Raw genomic sequence first — 16697 nt, forward strand, 5'->3', positions numbered from 1 at the left:
TTCCAGCTCACAGGGAGGCGGGTTCCCATCCTGACTCCCTGATTAGCCCTCCCGCCCCCTCAATCAGGCTGACCTGAGCGTTGGCCTCTCCCCATAGCCCCTGGGGGCTGCCAGTCTCAGGGTCCTGATTCCCCATCGACCCTCCCCCCTTTTAGTACTGGGGGCTAGCAACCAAGGCTGACTGTTAGCGAGGGGGCAGCAGGCCCCTGACAGACCGCGGGGGGGCTCAGCTCTGGAGCTTGTGGAATCCCCTCAAGGCCGGTTGTTAAGACCAGGCCGGACAAACCCCATGGCGGGGCCGAGCCCCTGGAGTCCCCGCGCCGCGCCAGAGCCGGCGGGGGCCGGGGCCGGGGATGCAGCTGCGCCTCGGCTCCCGCCGCCGGTAAGAGCCGCCCGGGCCGGGGCCCTGGTGTGTCGCTGGCTGCCCCCGACCTGCCCCCCGACCTGCCCCCCCACAGCCCCTCCCTGCCCCCCTCCCTGCACCCCGACAGCCCCGGCTACCCCCTGCCCTACCCCCCTCCCTGCCCCCCGACCTACCCCCTCCCTGCCCCCCCACAGCCTCGACCTACCCCCTCCCTGCACCCCGACCTACCCCCTGTGCTACCCCCCCACAGCCCCGGCCCCTCCCTGCCCCCCGACCTGCACCCCGACCTACCCCCCGACCTATCCCCTGCCCTACCCCCCCACAACCCCGACCTACCCCCTCCCTGCACCCCGACCTATCCCCCGCCCTACCCCCTCCCTGCACCCCGACCTATCCCCTGCCCTACCCCCTCCCTGCCCCCCGACCTACCCCCCACAGCCCCGGCCCCGACCTACCTCCTGCCCTATCCCCTCCCTGCACCCCGACCTACCTCCTGCCCTACCCCCTCCCTGCACCCCGACCTATCCCCTGCCCTACCCCCTCCCTGCCCCCCGACCTACCCCCCACAGCCCCGGCCCCGACCTACCCCCTGCCCTATCCCCTCCCTGCACCCCTCCCTGCACCCCGACCTACCCCCTCCCTGCACCCCGACCTACCCCCCGACCTACCCCCTCCCTGCACCCCTCCCTGCACCCCGGCTACCCCCAACCTACCCCCTGCGCTACCCCCCCACAGCCTCGGCCCCGGCTACCCCCTCCCTACACCCCGACCTACCCCCTGACCTATCCCATGCGCTACCCCCACAGCCCCGGCCCCGGCTACCCCCTGCCCTACCCCCCCACAGCCCCGGCTACCCCCGACCTACCCCCTGTGCTACCCCCCCCACAGCCCCAGCTACCCCCTCCCTGCACCCTGACCTACCCCCCGACCTATCCCCTGCCCTATCCCCGCTAAAGCCCCGGCTACCCCCGACCTACACCCCGACCTACCCCCTGCGCTACCCCCCCACAGCCCCAGCTACTCCCGACCTACCCCCTGACCTATCCCCTGCGCTACCCCTCCACAGCCCCGGCCCCAGCTATCCCCTGCGCTACCCCCCCCCAGCCCCGGCTACCCCCTCCCTGCACCCCGACCTACACCCTGTGCTACCCCCCCACGGCCCCGGCCCCAGCTACCCCCTACCCTATCCCCGCTACAGCCCCGGCTACCCCCGACCTACTCCCTGCGCTACCCCCCCACAGCCCCGGCCCCAGCTACCCCCTGCCCTATCCCTGCTACAGCCCCGGCTACCCCCGACCTACCCCCTGCGCTACCCCCCCCAGCCCCGGCTACCCCCTACCTACCCCCCGACCTACTCCCTATGCTACCCCCCCACAGCCCCGGCTACCCCCTCCCTGCACCCCGACCTACACCCTGTGCTACCCCCCCACGGCCCCGGCCCCGGCTACCCCCTGCCCTACCCCCGCTACAGCCCCGACCTACCCCTCCCTACACCCCGACCTACCCCCTGGGCTACCCCCGCTTCATCTCCAGCCCCAGCTACCCCCTCCCTGCACCCCGACCTACCCCCTGCCCTACCCCCTCCCTGCACCCCGACCTACCCCCTGTGCTACCCCCCTACAGCCCCAGCTACCCCCTCCCTGCACCCCGACCTACCCCCTGCCCGCACACAGTCCCCAGCTACCCCCGTGCTACCCCGCTACAACCCCGGCTACCCCCTGCACTAACCCCTGCACCCTGACCTACACCCTCCCTGCACCCTGAGCTACCCCCCTACAGCCCCAGCTACTCCCTCCCTACACCCTGACCTACCCCTTGACCTACCCCCTGTGCTACCCCCCACAGCCCCAGCTACCCCCTTGCCCGCACACAGTCCCCAGCTACTCCCTCCCTGCACCCCGACCTACACCCTGACCTACCCCCTGTGCTACCCCCCCACAGCCCCAGGTACCCCCCACCCTGCACCCTGAGCTATCCCCCTGCCCACACCCTGAGCTACCCCCCGCCCTCACACAGCCCCCAGCTACCCCCTCCCTGCACCCTGACCTACTCCCCTGCCACAACACCTGAGCTACCCCCCCGCCCTCACACAGCCCCCAGCTACTCCCTCTGGGCACCCTGAGCTATCCCCCCCACCCTCACACAGGCTCCAGCTACCCCCTCCGGGCACCCTGAGTTACCCTCCCGGCTGCACACAGCCCCTAGCTACCACCTCCCGGCACCCTGAGCTACACCCCTGTCCCCACACAGCCCCCAGCTACCGCCTCCCTGCATCCTGAGCTACTCCCCTGCCCACACACAGCCCCCAGCTACCCCCTCCCTGCACCCCAACCTACACCCTGCCCACACATAGCCTCCAGCTACTCCCTCCCTGCACCCTGTGCTACCCCCCCACAGCTCCAGCTACCCCCTCCCTGCACCCCGACCTACCCCCTGCCCAGACACAGCCCCCAGCTACCCACTCCCTGCACCCCAACCTACCCCTGCCCTCACACAGCCCCCAGCTGCCCCCTCCCTGCACCCCAACCTACACCTTGCCTGCACCCTGAGCTACCCCCTCACAGCCCCAGCTACCTCCTCCCTACACCCTGACCTACCCCCTTTGCTACCCCCCCAGCCCCAGCTACCCCTACCCTGCACCCCGACCTACCCCCCTGCCGCAACACCTGAGCTACCCACCCCCTGCCCTCACACAGCCCCTAGCTATCCCCTCCCTGCACCCTGAGCTACACTCCTGCCCCCACACAGCTCCTAGCTACCCCCTCTCTGCACCCTGAGGTACCCCCCTGCCCACACAGCCCCCAGCTACTCCCTCCCTGCATCCTGAGCTACCCCTCTGCCTGCACACAGCCCCCAGGTACCCCCTCCCTGCACCCCGACCTACACCCTGCCTGCATCCTGAGCGACCCCCCCACAGCCCCAGCTACTCCCTCCCTGCACCCCAACCTACCCCCTGTGCTACCCCCCCACAGCCCCAGCTACCCCCTCCCTGCACTCCGACCTAACCCCCTGCCCGCACACAGTCTCCAGCTACCCCCTCCCTGCATCCTGACCTACCCCCCTGCCCGCACACAGCCACAGCTACCCCCTTTCTGCACCCCGACCTACACCCTGCGTGCACCGTGAGCTACCCCTCCCTGCACCCCGACCTACCGCCATGCTACCCCCCCACAGCCCCAGCTACCCCCTCCCTGCACCCTGACCTACCCCCTTGCCCGCACACAGCCCCCAGGTACCCCCTCCCTGCACCCTGACCTACATCCTTCCTGCATCCTGAGCTACCCCCCACAGCCCCAGCTACCTCCTCCCTGCACCCTGACCTACCCCCTGTGCTACCCCCCCCACAGCCCCAGCTACCTCAACCCTGCACCCCGACCTACCCGCCTGCCGCAACACCTGAGCTACACCCCTGCCCGCACCCTGAGCTACCCCCCCGCCCTCACACAGCCCCTAGCTACCTGCTCCCTGCACCCTGACCTACCCTCCTGCCGCAACACCTGAGCTACCCCCCCCGCCCTCACACAGCCTCCAGCTACCCCCTCTGGGCACCCTGAGCTACCTCCTATCTGCACACAGCCCCTAGCTACCCCATCCCTGAACCCTGCCCTACCCCCTGAGCTACCCCACCTGTCCACACACAGTCCCTAGCTACCCCCCTCCCTGCACCCTCAGCTACCCCCCCGTCCTCACACAGCCCCCAGCTACCCCCACCCTACACCCCGATCTGCACCCTGACCTATCCCCCTGCCACAAAACCTGAGCTAACTAGTAAGGTTACTACCCTTATCACTACCCTTATCCTTGTTCCTGCTGGTTTGAACAAACATCCTTATCCATTATCTTGTCAGCCCCTCTTCATCCTTAGAATCAATAGGTGTGTTCCTGCGCCATCTCTTAAATTTGTATTTTTGGTGTTACTTGAGAACTTTGTGTGGCTCTGAACCATTTCTCAGGTCAGGATTGAGCTTACTTGGTTAGCCAATGCCCAGTGTTACTATTCTCCCGAGGCCAGGCTTACTTCGGTTCACAGCCTTTGGTTCATACTGGTAGTTATGCCTAGAGCAGCAAGGCCACATTGGTCACACAGGCCTTCAGACTAATGTGCATAAAACTCTAGGACTTCACAGGGGAGTCATGTAGACATAGGGCAGAGCAGAGCATTGGCAGATTCCACCTGTGACCCTGGAGGGCTTAAATGTGGTGCACTGTGGGGCAGGGCAGGAATTGGTATTTTTTCCCCTGTGGAAACTTTAAATGAATTTCCATTGAAATTTTCAGTAATAAAATTTTAACTTTTCATCAAAAAGCTGATCACCCGAAAAGTGTGTGTGTGGGGGGGGGGGGGGAATATTAGGTTTCGGCAAATGAACGATGACGATTTTCAGCTGAAAACTTCCAAAAACAAAAATATTTTGGGGCTTTTGGTTTTCCAAGGAAAAATCAAAAACGTTCAAAGAAAGTAGGGACTCCACAAATAAATAAATACATCATTTAGTCAATCTACTTTTATATTGAAAATAGCTCTGGATTTAAAATTCTCAGCTGGCCCTGACGCACTCATCATTACGACTGTGTTCCTTCCTCAGTACCATTGGTGGGCTGGCACTGTACAGTCAGGTTTCATACAGCACAATCCCTGCCCTAATAATCTGTTTTAGGTTATACTCTGAACTGGAGTGTTAAATTTTCCAGTATCCTTTGTTACAGTCTATCCTGTGTATGTCTGTAGCCTGGCCTAGCTGCCCAGTCAGTCTCGGTGTCAGATCTTGGGTACACACCAGATCTGGATACTCCACTGAGCTACCTGAAATCTCTGCTAAAACCAATTTCACCTTGTCCCTCTTGCCCATTCACTGTTAGGTGGCTCAGCCACCCAAGATTGAGCATCTTATTCCCCTCTTCAGTGAGACACTGGATCATCTTATCTGGTACCTATTGCACTTTTGCTCAGAGGGAGAGTCCCCACACCCAGACTTTGGGACTCTCCCTACAATAGGCCCAAACCAGAACCCCAAGTCCACATCCACAAACTCTGGGGAAGGTCAGATTAGGATCCGCAGCTGGAGCTAAACCTCAGGTCCCATCTCCAGTTGCTCTGTCCCAATCCAACATCTCCCTTCCCCCTGGTCCCCTCTTGCACTGATCAGCCACAGTCATCTTAGTGTTTAGAAATGTGAGCCAGTTTAGAGTCTTTAACCCGAGAGGGGACGTCTCTTTCTACGAGAGAGAGAGAGAGAGAGGGAGGGAGCCAGGGATAGCTCAGTGGTTTGAGCATTGGCCTGCTAAACTCAGGGTTGTGAGTTCAGCCCTTGAGGGGGCCATTTAGGGATCTGGGACAAAAATTGGGGATTGGTCCTGCTTTGAGCAGGGGGTTGGACTAGATGACCTCCTGAGGTCCCTTCCAACCCTGATATTCTATGAAGACATGCTCTAGCTCAGCCCGAAGTTAGCAGCTCAATGCAGGGATCCCTGGGGGAGGCTCTCTGGCCTGGGCTGTGCAGATGCTCTGACTAGATGGTCCCATGGGTCCCTTCTGGCCTTTAAATGTATGACTCTGAAAATAAACTGCCCTGGAATCCTCATGAGAACAGACTAATGGAGAGAGAATGAGGCAGGCAGGTTAATGTGTGAGGACAAAAATAACACTGTGAGAGTGGGTTCTTCAATCCCACATCACAGCATATGATACGCCGCTGGGCTGCTAGCTCGGGGTCAGGCCCAGGGAGAGCTCACTGCTGGGCGGGGGAAGAGGTGTCTGCACAGGGGACTCTGCAGATACTTAGGGCATTATTGGCTCATCCTGTGGTTCCCACCCCACACAGCTGCACAGAGCAGCTGGACTGGATGTGCAGAGAGTTGCTGAGCAGGACCCTCTGCTTAGGGCATGAACACTCCTCTCTCTTCCCTCTTCTGAGCAGCAGCTGGTTGTTCTCTAATCCTGCTGCATCTGTTTCCATTAATATCCCCATGAGGGCTGGAGAGCCAGGTCTAATTCTGCCCTGGCTGCCCTGGGGTTTGGGCCGGTGGGAGAGAGGCAGGCTCTAGCCCAGAAGCAATAGGGGGTGGGATGCTCTGTGAGATCAATTATATCCCCTGGGGCAGATTTCACAGCTCTTGTCTCTGTGGTTTTCCTGTTTTCCAGTGTCCAGGCGCTTCCCCTCTTTGGGTGAAATAGCCTGGGGTCATTGGCCTTCAAAGCAGGTTCCAGGTTGGTCATTGTCACTCAGGCTTTTGAACAGACTGGGGGCTGCAGGGAAGAAGGACAATCTTGTGGCAAGGGCAGTGGACTGGCACTCAAGAGCCATGGGTTCAGTCCCTGACTCAACTGCAGACTCTTGTGTGCCCTGGGCTCAGTCACTTAGTCTCTCTCTGTGCTTTGGTTTCCCCATCTTAGAAATAAGGATGAGTTGCCCTACCTCTCGGGTATGTGTGAGGATAAACCCTACTAATGATTGTGAGAGGCTCAGATACTCCAGTGACAGAGATGTACCAGGAGAGAGAGAGCATTGATGGGAAGACCTGTTTTATCTCAGGGCTTCTCTATAGACAGGGAAATTTACCAGTGTAATTAAACCGCTCTAGCTTTGCTGGTGTAACTCCCATGGGGACACTCTTATTGTGGAATCAGAGCCTTTGTCAGGTTTACTCATAGATTCTAAGGCCAGAGGGAAGCACTGCAGTCACATTGTCTGACCTTCTGTATAACACAGGCCAGAGAACTGCCCCAAAATAACTCCTGTTTGAACTAGAAAATCTCTTTTAGAAAAATATCTACCCTTGATTTAAAAATTGTCGGTAAAGGAGAATCCACCACAGCCCTTGGTAAGTTTTTCCCATGGTTAATTATCCTCACCATTAAAAATGTACAGCTTATCATTAATATTGCTTTCAAAACAAGATAAGATAAACCAGAAAAAGGCTCTTTTAAACCAGAACCCAGGTGTGCACAGGGACTTACACTGGTATAACTGGAGCGATATAAATTCACTCCTTAGCTCATACCAGATAACTTCCCATGAAGTACTCTAGCGCAGGGGTTCTCAAACTTTTGTACTGGTGACCCCTTTCACAAGCCTCACAGTGTTTTCGCAAGAATTGAAATTAAGGGGGGTGTTCAAATGTACCGAGGGGGGTCAGGGCCGATGAGGGGTGAGACCGTGAGGATGAAGGTGGGCTGTATGGCACATAGTAAAAACGGAAAAATGTTTCATGACCATTTTATTAGATTTTAAAGTTATCACTTAAATTAACGTTGGCTACTCAAGCCTTCTATGAGGCACTACGTCTACATCCTTCTTCGTTTCTTGTTATAATTTTGCACAACTCTGTTAATGAACTTCATGAATGTAATGCCTTCATCTTTGGTGGCTTCTTGTGTGTCCGGTACTTCCATTCCTTCAATTGATATGCTCATTAGTTCATTCACATGATCAGGCAGAAGGCGACTTCTTTCAAAACACAAAATTCTATTCAATGTTGAAAAAGAACACTCAACTGTAGCTGTTGTGACTGGGAGTATCAAGAGATTAATTCCTACTTTGTTCATCCCAGGAACCAGCATAAAGATCGGGTCGAGCCACTAGTGATGATAAAAAAGAAGTTGAAGTCAAATCTTCATTCATTCGTCATATGATATTCCACTCTGTGTTCAAATTCTCTATTCTTTCCTGAGTACATGGCAGCCCCATTGCTGGTAGTGCCTTGCTCCACTCAACTGTCGGTGTTTTATAAGACAGGGATCTGTAAAAGCTACGTAGAGGTTGAGTAGAATCTAGAAGTCGCTTTTGTAGATTTTTAAGAATCAAGTCTGTGTACTTTTTCAGTTGTCTTAACGAACACTTCTTGTCCTCTTCACTTAAGGATTCCATGTAAAGGCCTTCATTAGTCAACTTCTGGACTGAAGTCTTTGCTTCTTCCAATACTTTTTCAATGGCTAGCTCTCTGATTGATCCAAATGTAGCTTCTATTGCTGGACAAAGATCTACTACTGTTGAAGTAGATGCCTGGATGGCATTGTTTAATGACCCAAGTGGTTTCAACAGCAGATTTAGAAGAGAGAGAATGGCAATAGTAGTAGCAATCTGAACGTAGTAGCAAAAGTAATCCACCAGCCTCACTACTTAGATCCATCCCATCTTGGTAGATACTTTCCAAAGCCAGTAATACCAGCTGGAGTAATTTTAAGACAACAGCCAAGGCTCGCTCATGAGAAAGCCAGAGGGTTTTCCCAGGTTGGACTAATTTGAACTTCAGTTCCCATACATCTTCTATTTGTTAGTCTCTAAGGTGCCACAAGTACTCCTTTTCTTTTTGAGTATATCTTCTATATTTTCCAAGATATTCAGGCTTTTTGGATTCTTGCTGAAAAAAGAATATAATGAAGATATTAAATTTATAGCTTTTTTAATGTCTTTTGAAGAGTCTGCAGCTCATACTAGCGCTATTTGAAGTAGATGGCCTCTGCAGTGTGTATAGGAAAGACTAGGGTTACACTTTTCTCTGAACAAAGCTTGTTCTCCACCATGTCTTCCAGAGAAGTTTGCAGCTCCATCAAATGCACAAGCAGCCATCTGTTTGGGGTCCCATTGACAAGCATTTAACTTTTCTAAAATGTGGGTTATCACAGAAGCAGCCAATCTGTCTTCTATAACTTGAACATCTAGAAATGTATCTACTGGCCTATCACTGACATCAAGATAATCTACACAATGACTTAATACTTGATGACCATTTGCATTGGTGCATTCATCAGCCATGTATGCAAATTTTTTGAATGTGGTGAGAGAGTTCTTCACTTTTTCAACTGCTGAGTCTTTCACTGTTGCACCATATGCTTCTAGCCAGTCAGTTGAGTTTCTTGCAGAAAGATAGATTTGCTGGTCTTGTTCGGAACCAGCGTTCAACTTCAGGATGAACAAGTGACAATGCACTTAACATTGGCTTCCAGTCTGTAGTGTGTGGTATCTCTTGTCTAAATAGAAAGTATGATGCCATGGCCATGTTTGTTCGCGTGAACTGTGTTGTGTCTCCAGCATTCTTAACAGCCTCATTAACACTCACCAGCGTTGTCCTTGGTCAGTGGAGACTCAGAGTTCAGAGGTGCTTTCACATGAGTTCACCTCCCAGGTTGGGGGGGGCAAGAAGGCACCTTGCTCGTTCCTCCAGCTGCTTACTGTTCGCTCTGGCCACTGTTGTTCGTTGTGCCACCGTTCGGTCCATTGCTCTGTGGCCAATGGCCCTGCGCAGTCACCTTCTGCTGCCATCTGCCACTGTGACCTCTGCGAGTTGGTCTCTTGAGGTTCCACCCACCTCTTAGTGATTTCAACTGAGCTCTCAGTGGGGGAACCTCGCTGCTAGTGCAGACTGGGCCATCTCTTCCACAGAAACACTGTCCCACAGCAAGTCTGAGCACTTAGACCTGATTATCAGTAATTGCAGCTGTAGTGATCACTTAACAGAACAAGAGATTATCTATGGAGCCTAATCACCTCTGTCTTTAAACAGTGGAGAGGGGCAGGTCAAATAGTACTTGTGACTCAGGCAGACCATCAAGCAAAACACCTGTCCCCACCCTCTCTCTTGATGCCTTCAATCAGCACAGGCTAAGTACAGTTCTACTGCCCTTTACTCATACAATAAGAACAACAACATGTCATTACCCCTCCCCCTACCCCCGCATTCAAGTGATTTGTAACCCAACCCCAGCCAAAATCTATCACCTGGGCAACACAGCTCTATTTGCTGGACAACTAGGTAGATTAAGTGTGACTGTAAATATAATCTGTTCCTGAAGCCTTTCCCCTCAGCCCCTAGCTCATCACTAGCTGTCAGGGAGAGCTCACTTAGACTTCGCTTACAAATCATAATTTGAAATTATTAGGTTGGCCAACATCACCAAAATGAATGCACTGACGTGGTCATATAAACACGAGCTGTATAAGGAATCTAGTCTCTGTTCATACTTTTCAAATCTATTACATTTTTTCAGATACATGTATTTTATGATGCACTTTATATGTTTTTAAAGTGTGTATTAATGTTTCAATTTCAATTCAAATTTCCAAACAATCACTAAATTAGCAACACTGCATGTAAGTAGTTCACAAAACTGGGGGGGGCTGGGGAAATTCGGGGGGGTAAACACCCCCATGAGGGGTGTAGGGAAATCCTTGCATGAGTGTAACCATCCTTATAAATTAAGAACACTTTTTTATGTATTTAGCACCATTATAAATGCCCCAAAATAATTCCTGTTTGAACTAGAGCTTCTCTTTTAGAAAAACATCCACCCTTGATTTAAAAATTGAGTAATGGAGAATCCACCACAGCCCTTGGTAATATTTCCCATGGTTAATTATCCTCACTGTTAAAAATTTACTCTGTATAGATTATATTGCTTCTAAAATGACATAAGATAAACCAGAAAAAGGCTCTCTTATACCACAATCTGGGTGTGCACAGGGCCTTACAGTGGTATAACTAGAGCGGTATAAATTCACCCTTTAGCTGATACCAGACAACTTGCCGTGAAGTACTATAGCGGCAGGGGTTGGGTGGTTCATGTGCTGGATTGAGTCCATCTGCTTTGGGAACATGTCAGGGTGCCCACAGCTGCCTCTGTTGCCTCAGCAGGAAATGATCAATGTTCACCCTGCAGGGAAGGTTGGGGCAGCTGAGAACTGGACTGGCTGCTCAGCGTCCGCGCAGTGTGGTTGTGCCAGAGGAGCTTTATCAAAAAATCCCCATGACAGCTGGCACTGATCATTCTTGTTTGCAGTCTGCCCGAGGGCCAAGGATAGAATGGGCCATGGGGACGCAGCCCCTCGCATCCGTACAGCTGGTCTCACACACAGATTTGGCACATACATAACTAGCACAACCACTTTTGGTCAAACCTTCCAAAATGGGCAGTGATTTTTGGAGCCCAATGTCAGACAGCTTATGGGGGTGACAGACAGACTGCACTGAGCCCCCCCTGCTGGAAATCAGCCTCTTTAAGGTGGCTTAAATGCAGCCCCCAAAATCACTAATAGTTTCTGAAAGTCTTGGTCTCTGTGCTTAACGATGTGATAAGCCAAGCATGATATTTAAAAACAATATTATATCTACCTACCCCCATATACATCCTCTGACTGTCTCCCTCTCTCTATCCTCATACAGAGCCATTTATCTATACATCAATCTATCAATCGAGCTTTCTTTTCCCGGCTCTGTGCAGCTGGCTCCTTCAAGTCTCTGTGTGGCCTCGTCTCTCTGCTCCTTTCAGGGTCTGTGCAGTGAGGCAGCTGCAGGGTCTGTGCAGTAGGAGGAACTTACTCTTCCGATGCTCTTGCTTCATTTATCAACTGCACTTGCAGCTCTGGCTGGGGGATGGGGTGAATTCCCCTTCTTCACATCCTGCTATGCGCTGTTCATGATCCTGTCACCAACCTCCTTTGCACCTTTCCACAGTGGAGACTTTCCCTGTTCCTGCAGACGGTCTGGGTTGGGGTCTGTGCAAGTGAAAGCTCTGGAGTCATTTCTCTGTCACAAGAGAACTGACCCTCTTACACAGGGGCCTGATCCCAAGGCCAGTGAAGTCACTGGAGTCTTTCCATTGCCACCAAGGGGCTTTGGATCAGGCCCTTTCTGGGCAGCATTGTCTGAGCTACAAGCAGGGCCCTGCTGCCATCCAAGGGTGCCAGCAGCTTAGCCTGACCCACAGCCCCAGGGATCACTCTGAGTTAGAGCCACCAGAATGTTCTCATCTAAAAATGACAGATTTTTTCAAAGTGAGAATTTTTGTTAAACATTGTCATTATTTCCAAAATTTTCATTTTTTCAGACAAAATTAAAACTGTTTTTGGAGTTTTCTAAAAACAATCTGAAAACTTAAAAGAGAAAATGAAAATTTATATTTAAAAACAATATTTGCAGAGAATTTTTTTTTATTAAAGTTTAAGCTTTTGGATTTCCCCTCCCTCCATTTTTACTATTTTGGCACCAAGAATGGGAGGGAAATGGGGGACAACATCAAAAAACATTCTTCACAAATGGTTTTGAAACAGATTCTTTTAAAAATGCAAAACGTATTTACCCTTTTTCACCCCGTCGTCTTCTAGGCTCTGCTTATGACAGGTAGTGTCACCCTGTGCTCCTCTGACCCTCACCTGAGCATCTGAGCTCCCCCAAACATCCCCAGTCCAGCTGCTGCAGAGCTGACTCCATCCCAGGGGTGAAATGCGCCCAGCCACCATCCCAGGACAATCTGTTTTTGCATCAATTACTATGAAGAGTTGATCTGCAAAACTTGTATTCCTGATACATTTCCCTTGAGGCCCTCGGCTGTCTGGCTTCCCGCAGAGGTGTTAACTTCTATTCACAAGACTCCCACTTTTTTTGGTCTTTTTCCCTGGTTCCCCCACTTGCTTATTCACACTGATTCCAGCTCCCCACCTGCTCAGAGGTCACTTCTGGATGCTCTTTCTCAACTGCCTTGTGTTCTTCCCCATCCAGCCGTGCCCTGGGACCCGTGTCTCAGCAGGGACAGGAGAACCCTCGGGAGTCCAGAATGGGGAGTGGGGGCAGTCAGGGCAGATGTGGCTGGAGCTGGGTGTGGAGGACGGGGCAGAGGAGACTAAGCAGTCTCATGGTAGGTGTTCTCTTGAGGAGGGGGAAAGTCACCCCTATGCCGCGGGTCCCACATGAGGCCCAGGCCCCATTTATTTCCCTCTTAAGCCCAGAGGGTGAATTTCCCCCAGAGGAGCTGGGTCCTTCTCACCAGGGACTGAAGACCAGGGTGGAGGCAAAAGGTTCAGGCTCATCCAACATCCCAGGCTCCCAACCACCCAGTGACCTTCCACCCTGTCCCAGCTGTGCCGGTAGCCAGGGGGTTGTCCCCAGGCAGTGAGATGCGACAGGAGACATTTCCTCAGTGACATGTTTAGACAAGCAAGTAAACCAGGCCCCTCAGTTCTCAACTCTCCAGCCCTAAATAGAGACGCTGTGGTCAGGGCGGGGAAGGTGGGTGGTGCAGGGCAGGAAACAGGGAGCGGTGACGAATATCAGACCTGAAGAGGGGAGAGAGCATGTTAGAGAGAGGCTGTGACGACTGCCTTAGTGCTGCAGAGTGCAGGGGGTCTGGGAGCAGGGCGAGGGGCTGGCTGGACAATCCAACCCTGGGGAGCAGATGGGGACAGATCAGAGCAGAGAGACACCAGAACTTCCCTTCTCCTGAAGTTGAACAGGGCAGAGGGGGCAGGTGGGATCTGGGTGCCACTGGGGATTGTGCCCTGCTGATCAAGAGCAGCCCCTGGCCTAGGGAGTCAGCAGATCCCCTTTAGTGGCAGAGAGGGTTGTGCTGTTATGATATTCAAGGGAGTGGGACTGTCCCAAACTAGCACAGGGCCAGCGCTCAGGGATGGGGATGGGCCGCGGCTAGCAGTTGGCACAGGCTGGGGTTACAGTCACGGCTTCACAGAGTTTAAGGCCAGAAGGCACCATTCGCCTATCCAGTCTGACCCCCTGATAGCCCAGAGCAGAGAACTTCCTCCAGCTCCCCTGCACTGAGGCCAGTCACTTGTGTTTGACTAAAGCATCCCCCAGAAAGGCCCCCGGCCTGGCTGTGACTCCCCCACTTCCCCGGGGAGCTGGCGCTGGGGGGGTTAATCCCCCGCATGGGGAGAAACTGCTGCCTCCTTTCTCACTGGAATTTGCCCAGACTCAGCGTCCAGCCCTCGGGTCTGTGCTGCACTGAGGAGCCCGTCAGCACCTGGGGTTTCTCCCCTGGAAGGAGCTTAGACACCGCGACCAGCCCAGCTGTCTGACCAGCTCCACACACGCAGCTCCCCCGGCCTCTCCTGTGACGCCTCTTCTCCAGCCCTCGCAGCATTTTTCTGGCTCTGCCCTGCACCCGCTGCACTTTTCCAAAAGCCTTTTGAACTGGGGCCCCCAGAACTGGACGCAGAATCCAGTATCGGCCTCACCAAGGCCGCACGCCGGGGGAAATCTCCTTCCTGATCCTGCTCCCTGCTCCCCTCCTTACACAGCCCAGGAGCGCATCAGCCCTAGGGTTGCCAACTTTCTAACTGCATAAAACTGAACACCCTTGCCCCGCTTCCTGCCCCACCCCTTCCCCAAGGCCACACCCTCCGGTCACTCCATCCCCCCTCCCTCCTTTGCTTGCTCTCCCCCACCCTCACTCACTTGCTCATTTTCACCAGATTGGGTCAGGGGATTGGGGTGTGGGAGGGGGCGAGGGCTCCGGCTGGGGCTGTGGGTTCCGGGGTGGGGCCAGAAATGCGGGGTTCAGAGTGCAGGAGGGGGATGCGGACTGGGTCAGGGGATTGGGGTGCAGGAGTAGGTGAGGAATCTGGCTGGGGGTGCAAGCTCTGGGATGGGGCCGGGGCTGAGGGGTTTGGGTGCAGGAGGGGGCTCCGGGCTGGGTCAGGGGTTGGGGTGTGGGAGGGCGTGTGGAGTGCAGGCTCCGGCCAGCGCTGACCTCAGGCAGCTCCTGGAAAGCAGCCAGCATGTCCCTCCAGCTGCTGATTTCCCTGTCCGAGCCGCCGAGTGACTCTCCCCTTCCCCCCGCAGCACCGGATTTCACCCACGGCAACATCGCCCGCCTGGGGCTGGGCACCATGGTCCTGCTCGTCCTGGGGCTGATCCTGGCTAAGGCCTATTACAGCAGCCCGACGGGAACGGCTCTAGGTGAGGTGACCCCCCCATTTCTGTGCCCCTTGCTCCCCCAGGGGCTGGGCCCAGGGCGACATGGGCCCCTCTAACCCGCTGTCTCTCTGTGCTCCCAGGAGCCTGGATCCGGCCATGCGGAGAAAAGAATCTCCCCAGGGGTTGAGCTGCTTCCCCTTGGGGGGCTGAGACTCCAGCACAAACTCCGCTGCCCCACAAACACGCCTGCCTCCGAGATCCCCACCACCACCACTCCCGATTTGACAGCCGCACCTCAATATTGAATCCCTGATCCCTGGCCCCGCAGCACCAGCCCCTGTGATGGGCACGTTGGGCTCCCCACAGAGCAGTCCCTGGAAGGCGCCAGGGTCTTACTCTCTGGCCCAGCTGGGCCGGTCTCTGCTCCAGGCTGGACTGAGGGGATCGGGGGTGGGCAGGGATCAGGGCTGGGACTGGGGCAGAGGGTTGGGGCCCAGGAGGGAGTCAGGGGTGCAGGCTCCAGGTGGCGCTTAACTCAAACAGCTCCCAAAAGCAGCAGCATGTCCTCCCTCCAGCTCCTACACTGAGGCACAGGCAGGTGGCTCTGCGCATTGCCCCGTCTGCATGCACCGCCTCTGCTGCTCCCATTGGTCATGGTTCCCAGCCAATGGAAGCTGCAAGGGTGGCTCTTGGGGCAGGGGCAGCATGCGGAGCCCCCTGACTGCCCCTACATGTAGGAGCCGGAGCGGGGACATGCCAGCTGCTTCCCGGGAGCTATGTGGTGCGGAGGCTAGCAGGGAGCCTGTCAGCCCTGCTGCGCACCACTGCCAACCAGACAGTCAACGGCCTGGTCAGTGGTGCTGACCAGAGCCACCAGGATCCCTTTTCGACCGAGTGTTCTGGTTGAAAACCGGACACCTGGTCACCCTACCTAGCATTTTCCCAACTGGTGGCTGGGTAGTTAAATCCCCCAGTACCAGCAGGGCTCATTGCCGAGCCCCGAGCTGGACCCCACATCCTGCAGAATCCCAGCGCCCTGAGAGAGAGAGCCTACTGTAAGGATAAGGTCTTGTCCTGTACCCATATTTTTTGGCCTGTAGCCATATTGGAAGGCCTAAAGCCTAAGGCCTTCATCTGTGGCCAGATAAAAAGAGCAGCAACCATTAGCTGAGAAGCAGGAAGTCACATCCTCACGTTCCATCTAAATGATATTAAAACAATGTAATATCAGACTGTTAAGAAGGGGACCCCGTCCTAACGGCACCCACTACCATCAAATAAAGAAACAGATCTTAAGATGGTTAAAGAAAACTTACTTTGATAGCATTCTGTCTGGCAAGAAATCACTGCTCAATAACTGGTTGTGAACTCCTCATTTCTTTATTGTTCTGTCATGATGGTCCCCATTTCCCTATTGTTTGTCGGTATGATCTCTGTCTGGTTCTTTGATTATTTGGTTTTTTCCACCAAATGCATCCGATGAAGTGAGCTGTAGCTCACGAAAGCTTATGCTCTAATAAATTTGTTAGTCTCTAAGGTGCCACCGGTACTCCTTTTCTTTTTGATTATTTCTGTTTGTTACTGAGGAAAGCACATGTCCTGGATTTCAGCACAAGACATTTATAATCTCCTCCTCCTTGGGCATTGGTGTTTGTTCCCTCTCTGCATCTTCTGCTTGAGTTGCCCA

The 16697-nt window shown here is 54.4% G+C and overlaps 1 long non-coding RNA gene across 1 annotated transcript; it reads left to right on the top strand.

The window, feature by feature from the left end:
* The first annotated feature begins 335 nt into the window (after positions 1–335).
* LOC122457247 lies at positions 336–15523 on the top strand. The gene is made up of 3 exons (XR_006276720.1): positions 336–382; positions 14936–15052; positions 15151–15523. It is a non-coding gene; the product is annotated as an uncharacterized LOC122457247 (long non-coding RNA).
* The last annotated feature ends 1174 nt before the right edge of the window (positions 15524–16697 follow it).

This window comes from Dermochelys coriacea, chromosome 23, assembly GCF_009764565.3.
Source record: "Dermochelys coriacea isolate rDerCor1 chromosome 23, rDerCor1.pri.v4, whole genome shotgun sequence".
Classification (NCBI taxonomy): Eukaryota; Metazoa; Chordata; order Testudines; family Dermochelyidae; genus Dermochelys; species Dermochelys coriacea.